The sequence below is a fragment of the Anomalospiza imberbis genome, chromosome 4 (genome assembly GCF_031753505.1).
Source record: "Anomalospiza imberbis isolate Cuckoo-Finch-1a 21T00152 chromosome 4, ASM3175350v1, whole genome shotgun sequence".
Classification (NCBI taxonomy): Eukaryota; Metazoa; Chordata; class Aves; order Passeriformes; family Viduidae; genus Anomalospiza; species Anomalospiza imberbis.
In genome coordinates this window covers 19045505-19066738 of record NC_089684.1, presented here as the reverse complement: position 1 = coordinate 19066738, position 21234 = coordinate 19045505, and the positions used below count along the sequence as shown (strand labels likewise).

At 40.1% G+C, this 21234-nt stretch overlaps 2 protein-coding genes and 1 long non-coding RNA gene across 5 annotated transcripts in view; 1 reads left to right on the top strand and 2 right to left on the bottom strand.

Annotated features, from left to right (window-relative positions):
- Positions 1-4368: 4368 nt before the first annotated feature.
- LOC137472347 (uncharacterized) lies at positions 4369-12097 on the bottom strand. Its single transcript, XR_010998123.1, has 3 exons — positions 10360-12097; positions 8303-8464; positions 4369-5529 (listed from the first exon to the last, which is right to left on the bottom strand). It is a non-coding gene; the product is annotated as an uncharacterized lncRNA (long non-coding RNA).
- CSGALNACT1 (chondroitin sulfate N-acetylgalactosaminyltransferase 1) overlaps positions 5327-21234 on the top strand; it is a 44149-nt gene continuing 28241 nt past the window's right edge. Inside the window, exons 1-2 of one of the 3 annotated variants that reach the window (XM_068187385.1) lie at positions 5327-5471; positions 5991-6059. The gene's annotated coding sequence lies outside the window, so the exon portion shown is untranslated. Of the gene's footprint in view, positions 5472-5990; positions 6060-6101; positions 6736-12292; positions 12405-21234 lie in introns of those variants that run through there. The other 2 variants (XM_068187387.1, XM_068187386.1) reach the window with 2 other exon arrangements.
- Positions 13442-21234, bottom strand: part of SH2D4A (SH2 domain containing 4A) — a 50082-nt gene continuing 42289 nt past the window's right edge. Inside the window, exon 10 of the transcript XR_010998121.1 lies at positions 13442-13573. The gene's annotated coding sequence lies outside the window, so the exon portion shown is untranslated. The remainder of the gene's footprint in view (positions 13574-21234) is intronic.

Sequence of the window (21234 nt, the reverse complement as noted above, 5' to 3'; positions counted from 1 at the left end):
GAAGTTCTCACAGTCCGCTGCTAAAGTCACCACAGGCAAATGCGAAGGAAAAGCAGGACCTTTCACCACAAATGTGCACCCACCTGTCAGCAGCTTGGAACAGAGTCTTGCTTCTTAGAATTAGATTTTAATGTTAGGACGCTTGATTACAAGCATAACCCTTAATGTTACTCAGCAGGAATTCTCAGTTTCTTTCCTCGTCTCTTCTTGGCGCCTTTCAAGTAGGCTCTTCCTTTCTGATGTTGCAATAGACCTTACAGACTTTGCACTGGGGGACTTCCAGTGATCAAATCCATAAATCTGCACATCTAAGTGTTAGTGCAATAATCCCTCCAGCACACAGTTTTAACAGACTTGTAACCTCTCTTACAGGTAAAAGGTAAGGTTCTTGCTTTCCTGCCGAGGTGACTGTGGCCATTCAGAGAAGTGACAAAGGCCCAGCAGAAAGTCAGTCCCTCACAAAACAGGTGCCTTCTCTTCTTCTGCTCTTGCTGTCAAACTGCAAACTGCTGTAGGATGGCACTGGTTCCCAAAAAAGGCTTCACAGCCGTGCAATCCCCTGCAAATGCAGCAACGTTAATCACTGGCTGGTGTGTAGGTCTACCCAGAGTTCTTCCCCATGTGCCTGTGCAGATGTATACAGCCAAATTTGATTGAATAATAATAATGTAATAGTTTTGCATTGTGGGACTGAATATGGTAATAAAGTTGTGTATTTTGTCTCTTCTGAAGCTGCCCAGCAAGAGCTGATGGGCTAGTTGGGGTTCCCCATATGTTGCTTGTGAGGCCAGAATCAGGATGCTGCAAGAGTGACATGAATGGGTAGGGGATTACCAAAAGCTACATCTGAAAATTAGCTGATGTGTGGGGAGTGCGCTGAAAAATTGCTGAATCACCCCTAAGACATCAGCTAGGCAGGGAGATGGCAGTTCTGAACTAGTTTCACAAGGTGTCCTAAAAGCAAGATGTTGCTGTATTTAATCCACTAGGCAAGAGGGAATACTTCCAATAAATTAGAAACACCCTTTTTGTCGCCCTGTTCTTTTGAGAGTTTTAAAGTTCTTCTAAAAGTTTCAATGCCTTCTGATATTTACATATTTCAACTGAATTTTCTCACGCATATTCATGTAAATAATGATTGTTTTGCATTCTTCTTTGTGGGTAGAGAGAATTGATAGACAGTTAGTTTGACCAGTGTGGTTGGAGAGGTGGCAGTTTCACCCTCCAATCCACTGTCACTTTTGCTGTTGTATATATACTGGAGTCAGAAAATAAAGTTTGCTTTTTTGGGTTCTTTTTCTTTCCTTTTACATCTAGCCTGCTTCCATGAGTTATTTTGTGTCATAGTGTGACACCTTTTTATCTTTTTTTTTTTCTTGTGTGTGTGCCTGTGTGTCCTCTGGACGCTGGATTTTTTTTTTTTCAATTTATTTTAAAACTGTAAATAATCTGGGGTTTTTTTTTTCCAAATGAAGTACTGCTGTCTTTTGTGGAGATTTGTTGAATCCTTGCTTCTGCATTCCCAATGCTCCATGTGTTTGCCAGTCCACTCAGCCCTTCCAGGCAAGGAGAAATTGAGAGTCCACTTTTGTATGGTACAAACAGCATGACTTCACAGAAGAGAAGAAGTCTGAAGGGGACATAGACAAAGGTGGTTGGGGCTTGGAAGAGTTTAAAACTAAGAAAGTACTTAAATTAAGGCTGCCTGATCCCTGGGCTTAGGAGGTAAAACTGTTTGCTCTGTGATCCTCACATAGATACAAGACAAGCAGCAGGATCAGACTTGGCACATAAGCTTGGTTTTCAGCCAGGCCAACAGTTTAGAGCCACTGCTGTACTAAACTTGAACTGCTGGTGTGCCGATGGCACTGCATGCTGATCTCCCATTCCAGGAGCCATGCATGTAGGTGGTGGTGGGGTTGGGCAACGCCTGTCAGGGTCTGAAGCTTCCTCCACTTACAGTGGCATTCCTGAGTTCTTGCCCGGATTGTGCTGTTTGGATTTCCACAGTGCAGGACATGCTGAATCTCAACATTTTAGCCAGACAATTGGAAGTGCACTCAGCCTCCTTCCTGCAGGAATACAGGACTCAGCTGAAATGCCTACATGAGCCTTGTTTTTCAGGAAGAGGCTTTGTGACCTTTTATGGCAGGAAAGAGGCAGCATTGACCTCAAGGCAGTGGTGAAGGATGATTTTTCCCTGGGAAGAATGTCCCATTTCTTGAGGAAGGCCTGTGAGTAACAGAGATAATTCAGGCAGTGTAGCTGATGCAGCACAGGGACAGATACATGATGTGTGCAAAGGCCATGTTTTAGACCTTGGTGGTAGCGCTTCAGTTTGCTTCTGCACCATAAGTAAGTCTTCATGATCCAGGAGAGTGTTTGAAAGGTGTTAGGTTGGCACTTGGCAGCAGCAAAGGGCTCTGAATGTCATTCTCCACCTTCCACATTTCTGGATCAGTATAATCCCAGCAGATAGCATTTGTTCTGTGTTGGATTTCCTGGCTTAGTGCCGTAGGCTGCTGTCACTTACACAGGACTGGAGTATTTACAACAAGCCCTAAGGGTGCATAGGTTGGGTTTTAGGTATGGGATAAAGTGATCTATGATGTGGCAGTGCAAAGGTTGGGATAACTGCTGTGCCAAGTGGTGAGGGCTTGAATTTATAGCCACTCTTTAGGCCTGGGGAGCAGGAGTTGATGTCTAGCATGGGTAACAAGGAAGCTAAAGATTTGCATAATACTGAAAAGATTTTAAATGGGTCATCTTCTTAACATCTTCTGATTGAGGCCTTGGAGAAGACAGTTTGTGTTGAGCTAGCAGTGTGATGGAGTCTACAGAAAAACTAGGGATCATGCAGAAGGTTTTGTTATTTTGTAGATTTTTTTCATCAATTCTGTGTCCTTTGCTTTGTGCAGAGGAATTTCTACAGCAGACATGAGTTGTCTGGGCTTTCAGTCACTTAGAATTCTCAGTGTCTTCTTTGTCTCTTGCAGCTGAAGGACACTAAATTGAGATTGGATGACTGGGTGGTAGATAAGAAGGGGGAAAAAAAAGGAGATTGGGAACCCAAGAGTGGAACAGCAAGGGGTGTGTGGGAACCAATACAGGCCTCTCCGTAAAGTGATATCCATTAATGACCTCATAGATGGCAATATCATTACAAATGCTTATGGTTTATGTTTCAGCAGATCTGGTAGTTTCTCCCAAAGTGACATAATGGAGATCTTTGACTCTGAAATTGCAGTTGACAGTTGAATCCAAATTATGGCTTCAAAACATTGAAGTTGGCCTCAGTCCACTTAATTTCTGTAATAGCCTCAGGCAGCTTTTAATAATTGACCTCATTTTCACAGAATCAAAATAGTTTAGGTTGAAAGGGACATCAGGACATCATCTGGTCCAGCCACCTGCTCAACATGCAAATTAATCTACTTTTATTATACTAAGATAAACAAAAAATCAATTTCAAGAAAAGAGCAAATATTACCAGTTTCCTTCAGCCTGCAGTTTGACATTGATGAGTGGTGGGGAGTCTGGATTTGTAGGGGGAATCGTTTAGGTAATCTTATGAGCAGGTATTATTATTGTGAGATGTGTTAAAATACCTGCATAGCTTTTAGATCTGGGGAAGCAAACCAGATTGTAATTATCTTCCACACAGCACAGCCAGAATTATTAATCACTCTACTCTCGTGTGGCCAAATCTATGCCCATATGACTCCAGTGATACTCCAGCTGGGGCTTTGGACACAGTGAGTTGTCTGGTGTTGTGAGAACACAATAAAGCAGCACACTCCTTGGCGCACAAATAGGACCTTGCATTAAATTTATATGGCTAAAAGCTTAGAAAATGCTGTATTTCACTTCTAAGTTGAAGGTACTTTTTGCAGAAACTTAGTCTGTCATTTATGGAAACACTTTTTAGGAGAGAAATTCATTTTCACCTGGAAAGATTTCAAGAGAAGCTGTTAAACCAGTAATTTTTCCATATAGAAGTTCACTAAGTAGAGAAAGAAGACAAATAGAGAGAATTTAACTCCTGCATATACTTAATTTCCTTCTGCTGCCTTCCCACATATTCAGGCTCATTATGTCCCTGTGGCAACTCTGAAAGATACAAAAATAGAAGATAAATTCTAAATTAATGAGCAGCATATATTTGTCCCCACTTTTAATTCTGCAGTCACATTGAAAAGTGCATTCCAGAGTTTGTATTTTCCCTTTTCTATTCCTGTCCCTTACCCATGCCATTCTTCCTTGCAAGTTCTTTCTGCGCACATGTTGCAGGCATTCATCACCTTGTCATTTGGAGTGGCACTCATCTCTAAAAATGTTGCTGTCTGCAATCTCTTTTTGGGAAAGCCATCATGGGTTCCCTTTGTAGGCAGCGAAGCCCAGAAGGCAGCTCAGCGGACCAGATGCAGGTTGGAGTAGGCTGAACTGTGCTCTGAATGCCTTTGCTTAGGTCTCTATGGCTTGTAAAAGGAATGCAGGGCGCTGTCCTCACCTGCAGAGATCTGTGTGGCTGTTTCCTGTATGTGGTGATGAGTGTGGCTTTACTAATGTTTAACCAGTTTGCTTAGTGTCCTTATTCTGTTCACCTCATGTGCACAGGTTCAGCCTCTAAAGATGTCCTCAGTGATGGAGCCTCATTCCTGGGAGGGACGGTTCACTCATGCCACGTAGCTGCAGTCTCTGGGGTCTCCGAGCTCTCTGCACTACACACAAAGCTAGGCAGCAGCATGTGACTACTGATTTCCTTTAATCAGAGAGCACTGCCGGGACTATAGTGTCCCAGTGGAATTGCATTAGAGGTTTCCTCTCTAAGTACTGTGCCTTTCAGGATTGCTTTCCAACAGCACACTGAATGGTCTAAGTGGGGAAGGGAGTTTTAGCAAGCAGTCAGTCATCAATAGCATCCTGCTCTTAAGCCAAGGTAATGATGGCTAGTTTGAGTTTGCCTGCATTTTCCCCAAGTGCATGCAGGTTTGCTCCCTGAATGCAGGTATATATACGTGTGCAGTTGCCCTCAACATGTGCAGCCAAGCCAGGAGAACAGCATGTTTATAGAAACTGTCCTTAAGAGTGATTGCCTCTTGAAGGAGTAGAGCCCATATAAGAGGAGTGGGACTGTCTCCAGCCAGCCCTGGGAGACGATGCTGAGAGCATATTGAAAAGCTGTCTTCAGCAAAAGCTTGCCAGTTTAACAACTCTGTTCACTGTTCCTATTGCACAGTGGGCTCTTTGACGCAACAGAAAGAGCTGCCTTTTTTTTTTTTTTTTTTTTTTTTTTTTTTGCTTCCTCTTAAATCCGCCTGGCCAATTTAAAGCTTGTGGATATTTCTTCCCCCTCGGGGAAAGCTTATGTGAGGATTTTCTTTTTCAACAGTTCATTCCGTGAAACCATTTTTTTTTTCCTTGTTTGCTGTTAGAAAATGTTGGAGCTGAACATAAGGCTTTCATTGCAGGTCAGTGACTGAACTCTTGACCAAAGCATTTAACATTTGAGTGTCGCTTTAGTAAGCACTGTTGTCTGGGAGAAAAAAGCAAGTTAACAAGGTTGTATCGTGTGAGCCCATGTGTGCCTTCTACTAGGATAGGAATCTTTTTACATCTCCGGTGTCTGAGTTCTGTGTGGATGAATTTACAATTTTCCTTTTGTAGACAAATGTACTGAATTAATATTTTAGTGAGAATTGAGGTAATATCCCAGTTAAGTCTATATTATCTAATTCCTGAATGTCTCTACTCCCATAAAATTCAATAAATCATATTGTGAATTTCAAATATATAAAGTTCTAATATATAACTTTATATATATATATATATATATTTATATATAAAGGATTGTCTTTGCAAGGATTGTCATTTTTAGTTTTTTATTTCTTTTTTATTTCTTTTCTGCACACTTTATTAGGAAGTGTGTTATTCCTGGGCACATGCTGTCTGAAGGAAAAAGTTATTTGCTATTTTGTATTTCTTCTTAGATTGCTATCAAGGGAGCTAAGAAAGGATGTAGGCATATTGTTAATGTCTCTCGTCAAGCTGTATTTGAGGTAAGGCAATTTTTTATCTTTTACCTCTGAAATTAGAATATGAAGTAGATGCAGTGTTTATTTTCTTTATAGTTACTAAGATTATCCTGTTGCTATTTGTTTTTCTTACTGATAAAATGTGTTTATACTTGTCACAAAACTGTTCCTTGTCTATGTGAGACTTAAAATCCTGTATTTTTATTTCAACAATATGTACTACATATCTGCATGTTCCTATTAGCTTGTGTTCTCTGGATCAATGAAAGATCGTTTTTTGTAATTGCTTTGGTTTTGTCCTCTATGCTTATCACATTGTGTAGGAGTGAGTGGATTTCTTGCCCTGGGTGGGCAATTCTTATACAAACTTTGTAAAACTGAGCTTCAAATTGTTTCCACTGTGAATCATTTTCCTTGTAAGAGGATGACTTTTATGGTAATGTTTAACTTGAGTAGACTTGTTTTCAAACATATACAATGTACTTTTTGTGTATTCTTTTTTAAGAGCAGTCCAAATAAAATAGTTACTCATATCAAGCTGTTTACTTCCTTGTCTACTTAATGTTGCTTGTTACAGGAAGTATATAGCTTTAAAAGGTTGAATCTTTTTTTATGAGCATCAGAATAGCTGAAAGGTGTCACTGCAATATTGCCCAATGCAACTGCATTGAAAATAGATTTGTGTGGGAAACCACTATTGGTGAGTTATGATTAGTGCATGGGAAATTAGAAAATACTATTTCTTGTTCATATTTCTTTTCAAGCAATTTAAGAGCTTGCCATTTGAGGGATGTCAATTTTTCTGTATCAAGGTTACAGTTTTTGTAATTCAAGATTTTTGCTCATGCTTTCTATAGTTTTCTCATTATTTAAATCAATCCATCTGAATATTTGGGGCATCTCTTACAAGGGGAGTCTGCATCTTTTAAGGCAGACATATGCTGTACTGCACGTCCAGAAACACTTTTGATTTACCAAAGTGTTTTAAATCTATCTTGTTTGGCTCATCACATCTCTGAAGCTGTTTACTGTTTGAATTCCACCTAGTGTTAGCTCCATTCAGAAGTATCCTTTAACAGTTAGTCAAGGTCAAGAGGTTTTTGGTTTTTTTTTTTGGTTTTGTTTTTTGCTTTTTGGTTTGTTTTTTTTACATGGGATGGGGTAAGGAATGACAGAGGGCAGAGTTACAAAGTTACAGTAAACTATTTTTCATTTTATAGAACAAAAATATTTACCACTATAAGCATTTACAATACTCAAATGAATAAATTAATTCTAAGGTGTCTTAAAACCCATTGAAGCTTAACTTTCTTTAATCAACATTACACCAAATCTTATTATTTTTTGTCATCTTATTTTTTGGAGTTATAAATCCATATCCTGTCACAGTGCAAATACACACTTTATGTCTGCAACCTGTTTTCTACTGTCAAAAAAACCTCCCTTATTCCCTATTCTTAAAGTTATCTCAAGTTGAATGTTCCTGTAAAAACTTAAAATTAAGCAGTATAATAAACTAATGCAGTCTTTATATAACATGTTTTCTGAACCTTTTTCTGAAAAAATTAGATAGGATCTCTGATTTACCATCACTGGCAGAGGGTGTATTGGGTTCCCCTCTTTCCCTTCTGATTCCTGGTTTGTGAGGTAGCCAGTCCTGCTTTTCAAATACAATCTTATTAGTATTCCACCATGATGTGTTGACATCTCTATGGACATTACTTTGCCAGAAAACATGAATGGGGATGAAGGATAAGTGATGTGGGTGGCTTGGTGTGTTCTTTGGGATCTTTGGAGTTGATGCAATATCTTACTGGATTCCATCCTTCTTGCTTCCCAAGAGTTACTGGAAGGTGTTTTTTTTTTTTTCCTGATGTTTGTGAAATCAGCTTTCTACCTAGTCAATGTAGCAGAGCTCATGGCTTGCTATATTTCTCCTTACATGCCCCAAGCTGGGTTCCTGTTACCTGGTTAACTGGGTGCTTGTTTTCTTACCCTTGTGACCTGGTCTGTGTCTTGCCAAGGAAAGGCTAGCTGGTCTAAACCATGCACAAGTCAAGAACAGGTTAAGCGGAAATGCGCTATGAACTTTTGTTTGTAACAGTTAAAATCAGCAATGCTCTTAGAAACACTTATGAAAGATATAGACAAAAAACATAAGGCAAAAAAATGCTGAATCTATTTGCACCTAGCTTCTATTTTCTTTCACCCTGTCCTGATGACTTGATCCTTTTCTGACAAAATTTTTTTGTTTGCATGCAGCTTACCTTTCAGGTCACATCTACTGGAGAAAGCCTTCTCACAAGCCTCCATCAGTTAGTTACCCTCTGGTGAGAGAAAGCTCTGTCACACCACATTTTTGTCCACACCAACATATCTTAGGTCATTTTCTGATTCTTGAAGAAACTCTCATTTTTTATTCAGTTGCACTACAAAAGTTTTCAGACAGTGCAGTGTTAATCTTTCATCCCCAGTTGTTTAATTTGTGTCTATCCAGATAAGATGTCATCATTGTCCTTAATGGTTTCCTTCTTAGAGACTCACAGATACCTTCATTAGTGTATGTGTTACATTCTTATGTGTTACTGGTTAGTCAAAATAAGAGTAAATGTCTCCACCTACCTTTGGGACTTAGTTTTCAGGAAATATGTCTTCATGGTGAGCTGTATTCTCTACCAATGAGTAAATTAACACATTCAGTGTTGTGCAGAACTCTGTCTTTCTTCTGAAATGGAGACAGGAATTTGATTTTCAGAAGATAGCAGAGAGCTGTGTGGATTTTTGGTTTTGTTAAGGTACCTCAGCTTTAGAATAGTTACAGTTCTGGATTCTGTTTTCAGGTTCATCATCAACAGGTTTATGTGTTTTAGGCTAAACTGTACTATGCTAGCCCAGTTTCATGCCAATGTGAATGTTCTTAAGAGTACATTAGCATTGAACATTGTTTAAGGATCATGTAGTTCCAATCCCCCTGCCATAGGCAAGTATACCTTTCACTAGATCAGGTTGCATTGCCTTGATAACAGAGAAATGTTACTCAGTCACTTGGACATGAGCATCATCCTCCTAAAGTAACAGAACAGTGATAGAAACTCTACTGAAGTTAGGTCCTCTGAACTTTTTTTTTTCCTTTTTCCTCTCCATTGTGTGTCTGACAGTGGTTTGGCAAGAAGACATGGAACAATATGCACTCCAGCAACCTTGGAACAGTATGTAGATACCCCTGGGAATTGTTTCTACTGGAGATGGTTGAGGCAGCAAGAGGTTTCTGGCTTGCTATTTCTTAAAAGAATTTTTTTTATAGCTGAGGCTATAAATAGTTGACAGTTCTTAAATTGAATAATCCCGGCTTCCTTTCCAGAATAAGAAACTGGATCAAGATTTTCAAAGCCAAAAGTCTGCAGCCCAATATATCTATTAATCATCTGCTTATAATGTTGCTCAGATTTTGAGGCAATTCTCTTATTGTTCTTGTGTTGTGTATGGTGAAAAGACTCACACGGAATCTTGCCACTGGGCTAGTGGCAGAACCAAAAGCTGGACTTATATGTCCTGCATTTAAGGTCAGAGTTTTGCCTACTAGATTATCTTCTATTGTATAGCCATATTTAGAAATTAGAATCACTCAGTTTTCAAACCAGTTGAGCGATCTGTAACTCCACCTGGTTTACTAAGAGATAATTTCTTTTGGAAATTGGCTTAACAAAGAATTACAGGCCAAAATGTTCAAACCACAGGAGTGATTGACTATCCAAAGGCCTCCCAGGCACATGAACCGAGGCAGAGAGCTTCAGAGAGTTTCATGTTACCCAGACCAGTACTGACGGTCAGTGGTTTGTGTTACACTCACATCTTTTGCTGGGATGTGAATGGTGAAAGGTAAGGAGATGTTATGTCACCTGTGCTGCCATTCCTGCTACCAAGGTGGTACTTCAGCTACATCTGGGAAGGCAGAACATTTCAGTCTTAAAAGTGGGATTTTAATACTTGTATAATTTTAAGATTTGTTCCAGCACTTTCCCCTATGAATTCATTTAATAGAAGGTAGTTATAAAAGTGCTGGCCATGATCATAACAGAGTTAGACAGCGCTACATGTGCCAGGGATCAATGGTAATCACTCAGTGAAATAAGTGGCTTCCAGTTTTGAAGGGTACATTGGGTTAATTTTTATTTTTTAGCTTTTGTAGCCAGTCACCCAACCCCTGATAGGACAGTTAGATTTCAGCTTGCTCAGACCAGAGTATGTCTATATTTGGGTTCTTTGCATTCATGTATCCTACAACTGATATTTTCATTAGCATTGACAATGACCACATATGTACTGATTTTCTTCACAGAGGGAAACTTTGAGTTGTATTGATTTTGAAAGGAGGAGTTTTACATCAAATAGTCTTTGCCATGTGTGCTTTTAATGTGGAGCCAGTATTTTAGAAAAGCATTCCTCTTCAGTTAGAACAGTCTGAAAATAGAGGTAACAGTTTTGAAACACCCTTTGTACAAGGAATTTTGTATTATTTTATTTGTGAGAAGGTGTAGCCTCTTGATATCAGGGAAGAGATTTTAAATAAACATTAGGAAAACTTGTAAAAAGCTATTAGCAAAATATAAAGTGGTGTGTGTCGTGAATCATGTTACCTGCACCACTTTTTTCTCATCATTCTGCTATTAAGTAAAAAAACTGTCTGAAGTGAATATGTAACACATCATAATGTTACCTCTAATCCTAGCAAATTTAAACAGAAATATTTTAGATTAATGAACTTACTGTGAAAGTAGTGGTTGCTAGCTTAAAAATTGATACAGAGATTTGTTTGAGCCACAGGGATAGAAAACATGCCACTGATCTTTCAATTTACAGGATAGTGTAAGGTGATTTATGAGATAAAAGTCAGTGTTGAAGTTTTCTGATGCTTAATTGAACTATGTATATAAATTTATGAATTAGTAAGCTATCCAAAAATATAGCAGCTTTCTCTGAAAATTGTTCAGGAAATGAAAAGCACTTATGTAATGTTAAAGGAATGAAAGGAAAATTTCTTAGCATTAGAGAAAGGAAAATAAAGCTTCACTCCAAAATCCTTAGGAACTAACTACACTAAGAAACTAGATCTTTGCAAATGTAAAGTACATGCAAAACTGTTTTGAGGGCACATCTCAGAACCCCTTAAAAGTATTGTTAGGAATTGGTGGCCCTAGTTTTCAGATGGGGACAAAAAATGTTTAGAATTCAATGTCCATGGATGTTTGCATTTGTCCAGCGTGGTTTAGACTTCATTTTTCTTCCTTGCTATTGGATCTGCCTTTTGCTATGACAACCAGGTGGAAGAAGCTGAAGAAGGTTGCTGTTACATACCTTCTTTGCCAGCAATTCCATGGAGTGGCAGGAGAGACAGAGTTATATGGGGCACAAGGATGACCTGTGTACTCCAGCTGCAGGAGTATGTGGGAAGCAGAGCACTTCAATTTCACCAAAGCACCTCTTATACTGGAGTGCTGGTTCTTCCTGGTTAGCACAGGTGGGCAAGTGAGCCATGTCCAAGGAAAATGTAAGCTTTTTTTAGAGATTTTACAGATGTATGTTACAGAATTTTTCCAGTAAATTCAGGGCCATAATTTTCTTACTTTATTTGCAGTTCATCTGCTTGAGTTGGTGAAAATGGGCTCATCTGGTGGTAAAGCTTTTTGGTTTCCCTAGGGTACTTGTCCATTTCTCATACTCTGATTAGAATCTTTTGGGTTATTAACTACTACTAAGGTCAAAGCTTCAGAGCCCAAGCGAAAAAACTTGTCTGGCAACTACTTAGTAATCTTGTAAATCTATTAAACATCAAGAGCAAAGGAGACACAAAGGTGTGGATTAGAGTTATGAATTATAATTTAAAATAAAATCTCAATTTTACCTCTTTCCTAGGAGAAAGGAGCCTGTAAAATACATTTGAAAAGGCTTTATATCTCTGTTGGAACCCTCTGACATTTTACTGAAGTAATCTTCATTTGTTTTCTAACCTCCATCACTGATATCCAGGATTTTTCACTTGTTTGATATTACACTGTGATTTCACTTTCATGCAACTCCAGCATGCCCTTTATGTGGGTCACATATTCCTCGTCCTCCTCTGTATTGGTCTAGGATTTCTAATTATTTCCATATTCATGGAGCTCAGTCACCACACAGCCAATTGAAACAGGCAGGCTGCTGAATGTCTTTTCCACTCCAGGAGTAATTTAATCAGGGAGCGACTGCACTATTTTGTCAGAGAGCGGAACTGTGCGTGCCAGGTGATCTGCAGCGGAGAACAGCATCATTATTAAAAGACTGAGACGTTCCATGCCATTTGTGCTTCTGCAACTTGTAGTGCAGCTAACGGTACTGTCCTGATGTTTTTTCTCATATGCATGATTCAAATGTAGCCAGTTAGAGGAGGTAGAAAAGAAGATGGGTGAATCAGGGGACTGTATTTATGCTGCATGAGACTGAGTTTCAAAGATGTTGCATCCTGTGAGATCCTTCATCACTGCTGTATTTGTTTTACAGAAGTGCTGGTACTCACAGAGCAGATAAAGTATATTTCTTTAGATTCCCTCTGAAGTTCTATCCTAGAGTTAAAAAATCTTACATAGAATTTTGATATTGGTACATTCCCATGTAAATATTTCAATTTTCATAAAGCAGCAGAGGAAAGATTTGCTGTCATAAAGCAGCAAAGGAGAGATTTGGGGGAAAAGTCATCAGGAAGTCCTTACATCCATTATAATCTTCATCTGGGCTGATTCATGTGCTCAGACAACCAGAGGGAATAGGTAGGCCTTGGCTGTCACAGGTATCTTAGATCCATGAGGATTTTCTTCCACTGGGAAGAGCTAAATGGATGTCCCTTGCTATCAAAGGCAGTCCAAGGGAAGGGTAATCTCTTTTCCAGAGTTACCAAGGAAAGACAGACAGAAAGTATGGATGAGGCAGATCACCGAGTGCTGGTGTCATAAATAGATGTGCTGTGTCAATTTCTTGCTGCTGGGGACTGTTATTTAGATGAACATCAGGTACAGGTGACAACATTTTTCTTTGGAGTCCCTGGGCTGGATTACAAGCTTATGGGCATGATTTCATGATGGAAGAATGGCACAGGTGAGGTGAGAATTGCTTTGGGAATGGCGCTGCAAAACTGTCCCGAGGTCCCCTTTGAACCTGGTATTCTATGATTATATGATTGCTCAGTAAGACTTTTCTGCTGTTTCTTTTAGGAGTTGTGTTTTCACTTTTATATTGTCTTTCAAAAAAAATAGAAATTGAAAAAATGTATGCATTCAAATAATTAGAGTCAAATTGTGTCCACAGTCCCTCTCAGTTGAGTACACACCATCATTAAAGTGATTGGTGATAAAATCATCTGACTCTTAAAAAAGTCTGTCTAACTGATACGTGAACCTTCACAGTGGCATGTTAAAAGCTTTAATGTTGGTCTAGACTTCTTTAGTTTCTTGTTTCCTCACTGCAGTTGCTATGGGCATCTCCAGTCTGGGCACATTTCCCCCCTCCTATTTGAAGTAAATATTTTCCAATTGATATCTATGATAACGTACCCGTGGAGAGGGAAAAACTCCCACTTTCTAGAGGTGATATTCTGATATAGAGGTGAATTCTGATCTTTCACCTTGAGATTTTTGGAGAAGCAGTATTCAGTGTATTAATAATGATGCAAACTCTTACACTGCTAGGGTTGAATCTGTATTATCCAGTTCCAGATGCATTTCAGTTCAGTACCTTGTTAAGCTTCTTTGACTGAGTTTGCATGATAGTCAGTGAAGAAGCCACAGCAAGTGATTTCATCTTAAGTACATATCCACTTCTGTTTGTTTTCATCATCTTATCTAAATGCATAATACAGGGGGCATCATCATTATTGTCTTTGGTACAGCTAGAAATATCAAGAAAGGGAAATAACTTGCATGGGATCATCTTACCTTCAGGAAGGAGACTTGGCTTGTATATGCTGCTGTTCAGTCCTATAACATATTGACATGTATATCTGTCATCTAGGAATTGATCAAGACTATCTTCCAGACCAGTTTTCAGACTCTTTTGCCTTTGGAAAGATATTGGAACCTGCATATAGTAACCTAGAAAGTACAGCAGTGTTTTGGAAAGTTCTGATGTACTGCACACTAATCACCTCAAATGCACTGAGAGCTTTTGCTCTTTCTTACAGTGCTCTTTTGTTTTTACTCCATGGACTTTCTTCAAGAGAGGACTTATTTCCCTATGTGAAGGCTGTAGTGTACTTTTGCCTGCTACATGATACAACTTCTGAACTGTTGCTCCTCAGCTTATGGTACACACTTCCTACTAAGCTTTTGGTCTTTCTCATCAAACTAATGTGTATGATCTGTAGCAGTTCAAGGCAAACATTTCAGATCTCTTAGGACTGAAACAACAAAACCAAGCCAAAAAAGAGTTACCAACATTTTTATATTGCACAGAGCGATTTCTATTCAGCTATACCTATTTTTCTGGCTAAATATTTATTTGTTTTCCTTGGATATTACATAATTTTCTTAATATTGACCTCTTTTTAATTTTTTATCCTTTTTCATCTTGCTGGTGATTCAGATTAAAATGAATTCCCTTGCATTCCTCAAGATTGTTTCAAGGTAGAGGAGAAGAATTTCTAAATTGCATTGTTGTTTTTCAGATCAGAAAGAAACTATGACATGAAAACTTATCAGTAGAGAAGATCTGTTGCAATTCACAGAGGAAAAAACAGCTGATGTCTTTGTGTTGTAATACCTATGCCAAAATTAAGGCTTGAGTCTGCATTTGATTCCACATAAGCTGCAGCTAGAATTGGATTTTTGACAGTCTCCCAAGCTAAAACTGACATGGAGGTGCTTTTGATTTTACAAATTCTGAAATAGCTGGTGTAAAATTAATCCAGAGAAGGCTGAGGTGATACAGGAGGTAACATAGAAATGAAAAGCTTCTGTCTTGCCCAGTGTATTATTCATCAAGCCTAGGATACCAAACTGGGCTGCAGTATCAGCATTCTGATATATTGACACTTATTGTCAATACTGCACTTCTGTGTTCTCATCTATTGAATAATGCTATTTAATGACCAGAAGTATCAATTTCTACTGAAATCTGGTAGGTCCCAGTAATTGAATTTTGACTCATTCTGAGACAAGACAGTGATTTTATGTTGTTATTATGTTTCTGCCTTTTTGGTGCTTCATACTTTGTGTCCTCATACTTGTCTCCAGAACACAGTCTCTTATGCTGAATATCTACTTTGGTCCAGGTTTTCACTAAGTGGACAGCCTCCCTCTTAGGCTGGCCTAAATTGTGATGTACTTACCACAATAATTTTCATCTTTCCTCTGGTATTTCAGTATGTGCAGTCCTGGCAGCCTGGACTTGATGTCTCTTGCCAGGGTTCATTTGATTTCTCCTATTTTTTCCTCTGTCTTGATGTCTGATTAGTTTGATACAGTTTTCATAACTGTATTGTGATGTATTATCTTTGAGCAATCCAAGACATGCAGACCTACATTTGATTTTCAGTGGAACAGTAACTGGGGAAGAGGTCTGGTTTGTTTTCACAAATATATTCAGATGCAACCTATATTGTCATACATTGTTTGTGCAAGGATAGGCTGAAAAGCTTCTGAAAGATGGAAAATAAGAATCAATTCCTATGAAGTGATGTTGGGGTGCTTGGCAAGCAGTGCAGATATGTGCCATGGCCCTGAACTTCCACATGGTAGAAGGAAACACAGTGAGGCTGACAAGAGATCAAAGAAGTAACACTGATAACCTATAAGGAACTGGCAAGATCCTCTTCAGTTTCTGCAGAGGAATCTGGGTTCAAGCTTTTTAGGGATGTTTATTGTTCTCATCTCAGGAGCTCAGTTAGGAGTCCAGACTGCTGAGCTGAGGTGTGCTTTTGGTCAGAAAGCAAGAGCAAATTTTTGCCAGAAATTTCCTCAGAAAATGATTATTCCATATGGCTTGTGGGAGATATGTAGGCTATGTTTTGACCTTATATTTCAGGCTCTGTTGCTGCTTACCATGGCAATGGGAACATAAGTGGGGAAATGGTGGTTGTAAATAAGCACTGATACCTCTGATTCAACTGCATCACGACACAGGTGACTAGGATTGTCTGAAGTGCAGAGCTATGGACCTGGGGAGGGAGGCTGACAGTCAAAAGTGTATGGGTGTAGCGAGTGCAGGTCTCCAGGACGGTTTGGATGGATGAGAGATCTCTGAAGTCAGGTCTTAGAAGATGTGGTTTATTAAAAGGGGGAAAGGCCCTGCTTGGAGTTGCCAGGCGCAACTCGTGGCAGGCCCAGGGAGAGAGGAAGAAGGAGAGAGAGGGAGCGAGGGTTCCAGGTGAGGGTCCCAGGGGAAGATCCAAGAGAGTGTCCGGTCCCTCGGGCACACCTTATCAGGGGGCTTCAAGGTGGGCTGGAACAGGATTTGGGCCAATGGAGTCACAGATACCTGATACTTCAGGGGAGGGTTACAGGTGTGGGATGAACCATACATTGGGGGGTGAGACAGAGCATTCCATTTGACCTTTGGACCTATCTGCAGGTAAAGGGCATTGTTTAATCAGAAAGGGGGATTGCTTTCAGCCTGGCTATACTATTGTTTTCTAGTTATTCAGTAGTCAAGGTTTGTTATTTCAAATCTAGTTCTCATCTCAATGTCTGTATTTTCCAAATCTTTTGCCAGGCAATCATATTTATAAGGTTTTCCTATTTCATCTTCCCCAATATATGGGGAGGCAGAAAACCACATAGATACACCTTCCTAGGATCAGAGAGAAGGACTAAGCTTTCTAAGATGAAGATATATGGGGATGTGTTCTTTCTGACGCCTTCTTTTTTCCTGCCCTGGTTTATTAAGTTCCAGTAAACAAATAAAATATGTTCTCTTTTTGATGTAGCTTGGCTGAGTCACTACATTTCATAAGAGTCAGAGGTGCCCAGAAAGTTTGTTGTAGCTGGATTCAGGCCTATTGGACTTGCTCAGATAAATACACTTGGTAGAAAGAGGAGTATTAAGAGCTTTCTAACCCAGTGTACCTTTGGGAAGAACAAAAGCTGGTAGAGGCCGCACAGAGAAAATAAGAGAGCAAATTGAGTGAGGGTCCCTGTGCACTCATCACTCCTTCCTGGGAAGAGGTGTGGTTCTTGTCCAGGCCCTGTTGAGCTCTCAAAGGCTCTCCTGATGTTCTCTGCAGATATGTACGTCTTGAACATGTGGGGAGTTTTGTTGTTTTGTTGGGGTTTTTTTCCTAAATACATTTCAGAATCCAGGCCAGCTGCTACAGCTGCTTCCTTTCAGCAAAACCGCTTCAAACCATGTTGAGGTTTTGTGGCTATTTGTAGCTGCAAACCTACTCACGGCCAATTTCCTCACATTACAAGGGTATTTTAGCAACATAGTCATTCTAAGTGGCTCCACAAATGACCCCATCTTTTGTCTCCATTTGTTCACTCCTCACTTCTTTCTTCCAAACATGTTTTTCCACTCCTTTAGCAAAGCAAAGTGAGTCCTGTGCTCCAATAAGGGTATATCAGTGCTGATGGAGGAGACTGGAGGAATGCTTGAGGACAGCACAATGCACAATTCAACCCAGTCCTTTCTGATTCCTAGGATGAAGGTTTCAGGTTTAAGCAGAGTGGCTTTTGTTTTCACAACCATATGGCTTCTTTGCATGCATGTGGTCTGAGCATTAAGCATCAGCAATCAGAGCCTGCAAACAGCCTGATGCATTAGGAAATCTAGACTGTGCTGCTTGTTTACTTAGACTATAAATGTCATCTTGGCAAGTGATCCCCTGTCTTGCATACACAGTTTGTAAGTTGATTGCTGAGCTTAAATGGCATCAGCTGGGTAATGAATTTTAAGGTTTGTGTTTCTGTTCTTTAGTGACCCTGTGCACATGACATGAATGTGCAAAGCACTTCTGAAGCTCCTTTCATATGTTCAATCACAGTGTATGTGCTGAGCTAATCAAAGGGATTTGACATTTTGATATTGAATAGATGAACTAAGGACTAAAAAAAATATTACTGTAATTTTCAATGAAGTCAGGGTATGGACTGGTCTAAGAAATGGCTCCGGTCAGATGGTCTACTTGCAGTGTTCATTAATAGCAGTTACTACTGCTGTACTGATGTCTTGGACTGACAAAATGCTTTACAAAGAATCAGTACTGATTGAATTGATATTCAGCAGATAACACTGTTCTATGCCTTGAAAAGAACGTTCTTTTTTTTTTCCCTTTAAAAATGAAACTAAAACTTCCTCAATAAATCTTTATGACCTTGGTAATAATTTAGTTTTTCCATTTAGGTGATACATAGGTACTCTTTGCATTTTTTTTTCCTTCCAAGTAATTTGGGAAATAAGACAAACCCAAAGTGTCCTGATCCCCAATCACAATGGCATTCCAGAATAAAAGGGAAAATTGTTGAGAACATGCCCGCTTTATGGGGGAAAGTAGCAAAAGTTAACTAAATGTATCCAGCTATAAGGCTCTAAAAATAATTTTCATGTTGTGTCTGCACCTTTGAAATCTACGAAGGATGCCTAAAATCGGATGTGTGAAAATGTTTGCTTTCCATCACTACAGCTGATTTGCTTTTAGTAGGATATTACAATTGTAAATTCTTTCTCATTTGATTTCTCAGTAGTTACTGAAGTCAATGGTGTCCGTTCCTTATGTTATCTGACAAGCATTAATAAAGTGTTGTGTCAATGTTCCTGATTTTATGTTCCCTTGAATACAAAGTATTTTGTCTATGGCACAGGTAAGTGTGTCTTGATGGTTTTCAGTTACAGTAGAACTAGTACTACACATTACATGTGTTCCTCCTCATGTTATCCTTACCTTAACTCCTTGTAGAACTTCCTTTTTTTCAAAGGAAAAAAAAAAATAGTGACCATCTGTCATGGTTTGACACTGGCGCGATGCCAGTGCCCCCATGAAAATGTACTTTTCTGAATAATTGCTGTGAGATGTGATCAGGAACAGAGCAGAGCAGGCCCAAGTTTAATAACAAAGAAAAGAACTTTATTAAACTACTACTACTATGAAAACTACAAACACTAAATCCTGGATGAAGACTTTCCAAAACACCCCTCCTCCTCCCACCTGATTTCCAAACAAAATCAACAGTGAGACACCACCCAGGATCCTGATCAAGTTGCTACCCTTCAGATATTCAAATACTCAATCTTTCAAGGGAGACAGGAGTCTCTCCTGTGCCACAGACCCCCCAGGAAACACAACTGTCACCCTTGTGTTTCCATGTCACACATGGCAACCGCCCGGAGAAAATCTGCCATGGTGACACTCTCCTTTCCATGTCACAGTGCTCTCACCACCGTGCATGGACAGACTGCTCATAGGGCTCCTTTAAGGATGCTTTGCCATGGACCAAAAGAGACAACAGTTCAGTTTCTCATCTTGGGACTACAGTCCCCCCCATTTTCCCCTGGGGCTGAGGGTCCAAGAACAGCGGTCTTCTTCTCCTCTTCTTCTTCCTTGAAGATAGAGGGCTTCTCCACACCTTCTCCAACTCTCCTCTGTTCTCTCTACTCCTCTGCTGGTAATCACTGAAACAGGTCTCTTGGTTCACCAACACATCCCCCTAAGTGCAGCTTCTGTTAGGAGAATTTGGTTCAGTCTATAGCTAACAAGAAAAGTCCAGCCACAAGCCACTCCATCATCTCCTTCTAACTCAAGAATTTCTTCTTCCATCATCTCGGATCCCAGACTGTCTCTCTTCTACTTCAAATCAAGGAGGACTAATATTTTACAAAGCCTTCATTTCTCAGGAAAGGGTTAAAAGCTCAGACTCCCTGGACGGCTGAAATCTCTGCCCAGCAGCCGATTCCCAAGGCCAAGGCTGGGCACATTCCCCCCCGCCCCTTCTCCTCCGCGCCGGCAAAGTTACAGGTGCCATCCCGACTCTCTGTCTCTTCCCTCTGCAGGGGGGATGACAAAGATATCTCCACTTCTCTCCACCCTTCCGTCCACAGGAGCTGGCTCGGTTCCAGTCCTTCTATCCCTCAGCTCACCTCGACCAGGCCTCATGGCTCCCCCTCCCCCACCCAGCCCCATGGCTGGGCAGGGGAGATCTGCACTGCACCCTGACCGGAACCAAAGAGTGCGAGCTCTTGGGAGTTCCTGCTTTTAACTCCCTGTGTTCTCAGAGGCGTATCCCTATCTTCAGTGGTCACTTCAGGTGCCAATATCCAAACTTGACCACTTATTGGTTTGACCCAACTTCCTGAAAAAATCACTTCCATGTCAAACCACGACACCATCCCAGTAATAACCTTTTCGTAAGATTTTTTTTTTTTGGTTACATGTATCCGTATCTCTCTAATGAAATGCAAAGTTGAGCCCTACTTTCACAGTGAACCATCTCCTTTTAGCATCTCCTTTCAAGTAGTCTGTGCACTGTTTTAGTTGTGTGAGAAACCTTATCTAGATACCTCATTGCTACTCTGGTGAAAAATACTGTCTTTTAGAAAGCCTCCTCAGTGTTCCCAGGGATGGATGCAGTGCTTCCAGCTGAGATTGATCAGGTGTTTATTACACCAGGAAATTGACATGTCGGGGGTCTTCAAACTTGTGCACTTCTGGTGTAGAAAGTATTTAAACTGTACAACTGGGCTGTCTTCTGCAGGTGTGGTGGAAGCATTTTCTCATCATTTTGTGATTCTTTTCTGGTCAGCTTTGCAGACTGAAGTGGATCATGCCTGAGAACTGACCTTTCTAATGAGTATAGCCTGCATCTTGCAGTGTTGTACCAAAGTGTGGGTTTGAGCTGAGGGATGGCCGTGTTTTGCCAGTGCTTTGGAGCATGAGCAGTTGAACTTTATTTCTTTGCAGGCCATAAAATGTGCTGCTAACAAATGCTCTATTGCATGAGCCTCTAGTGCAGTGGGTACTCCGAGAAAGGCTCTTAGATTGAGCTACTCTGGAAAAGGAGGCTGCCTAAAAAAAAGTCTTCCCACCCATTACATCTAGTTGTCTTTAGTTTTGTCCCCTTTGGCTGACACCAGGGACCCATATCTAGAGGGACTTCCATGTGCTGTTCAGCATCCGAGGAAGCCACTTCTCAGCTGCTCCTCTTGTTTCTCTTCAGGCTGGGAATCCTTTTCTGCCTCTGCT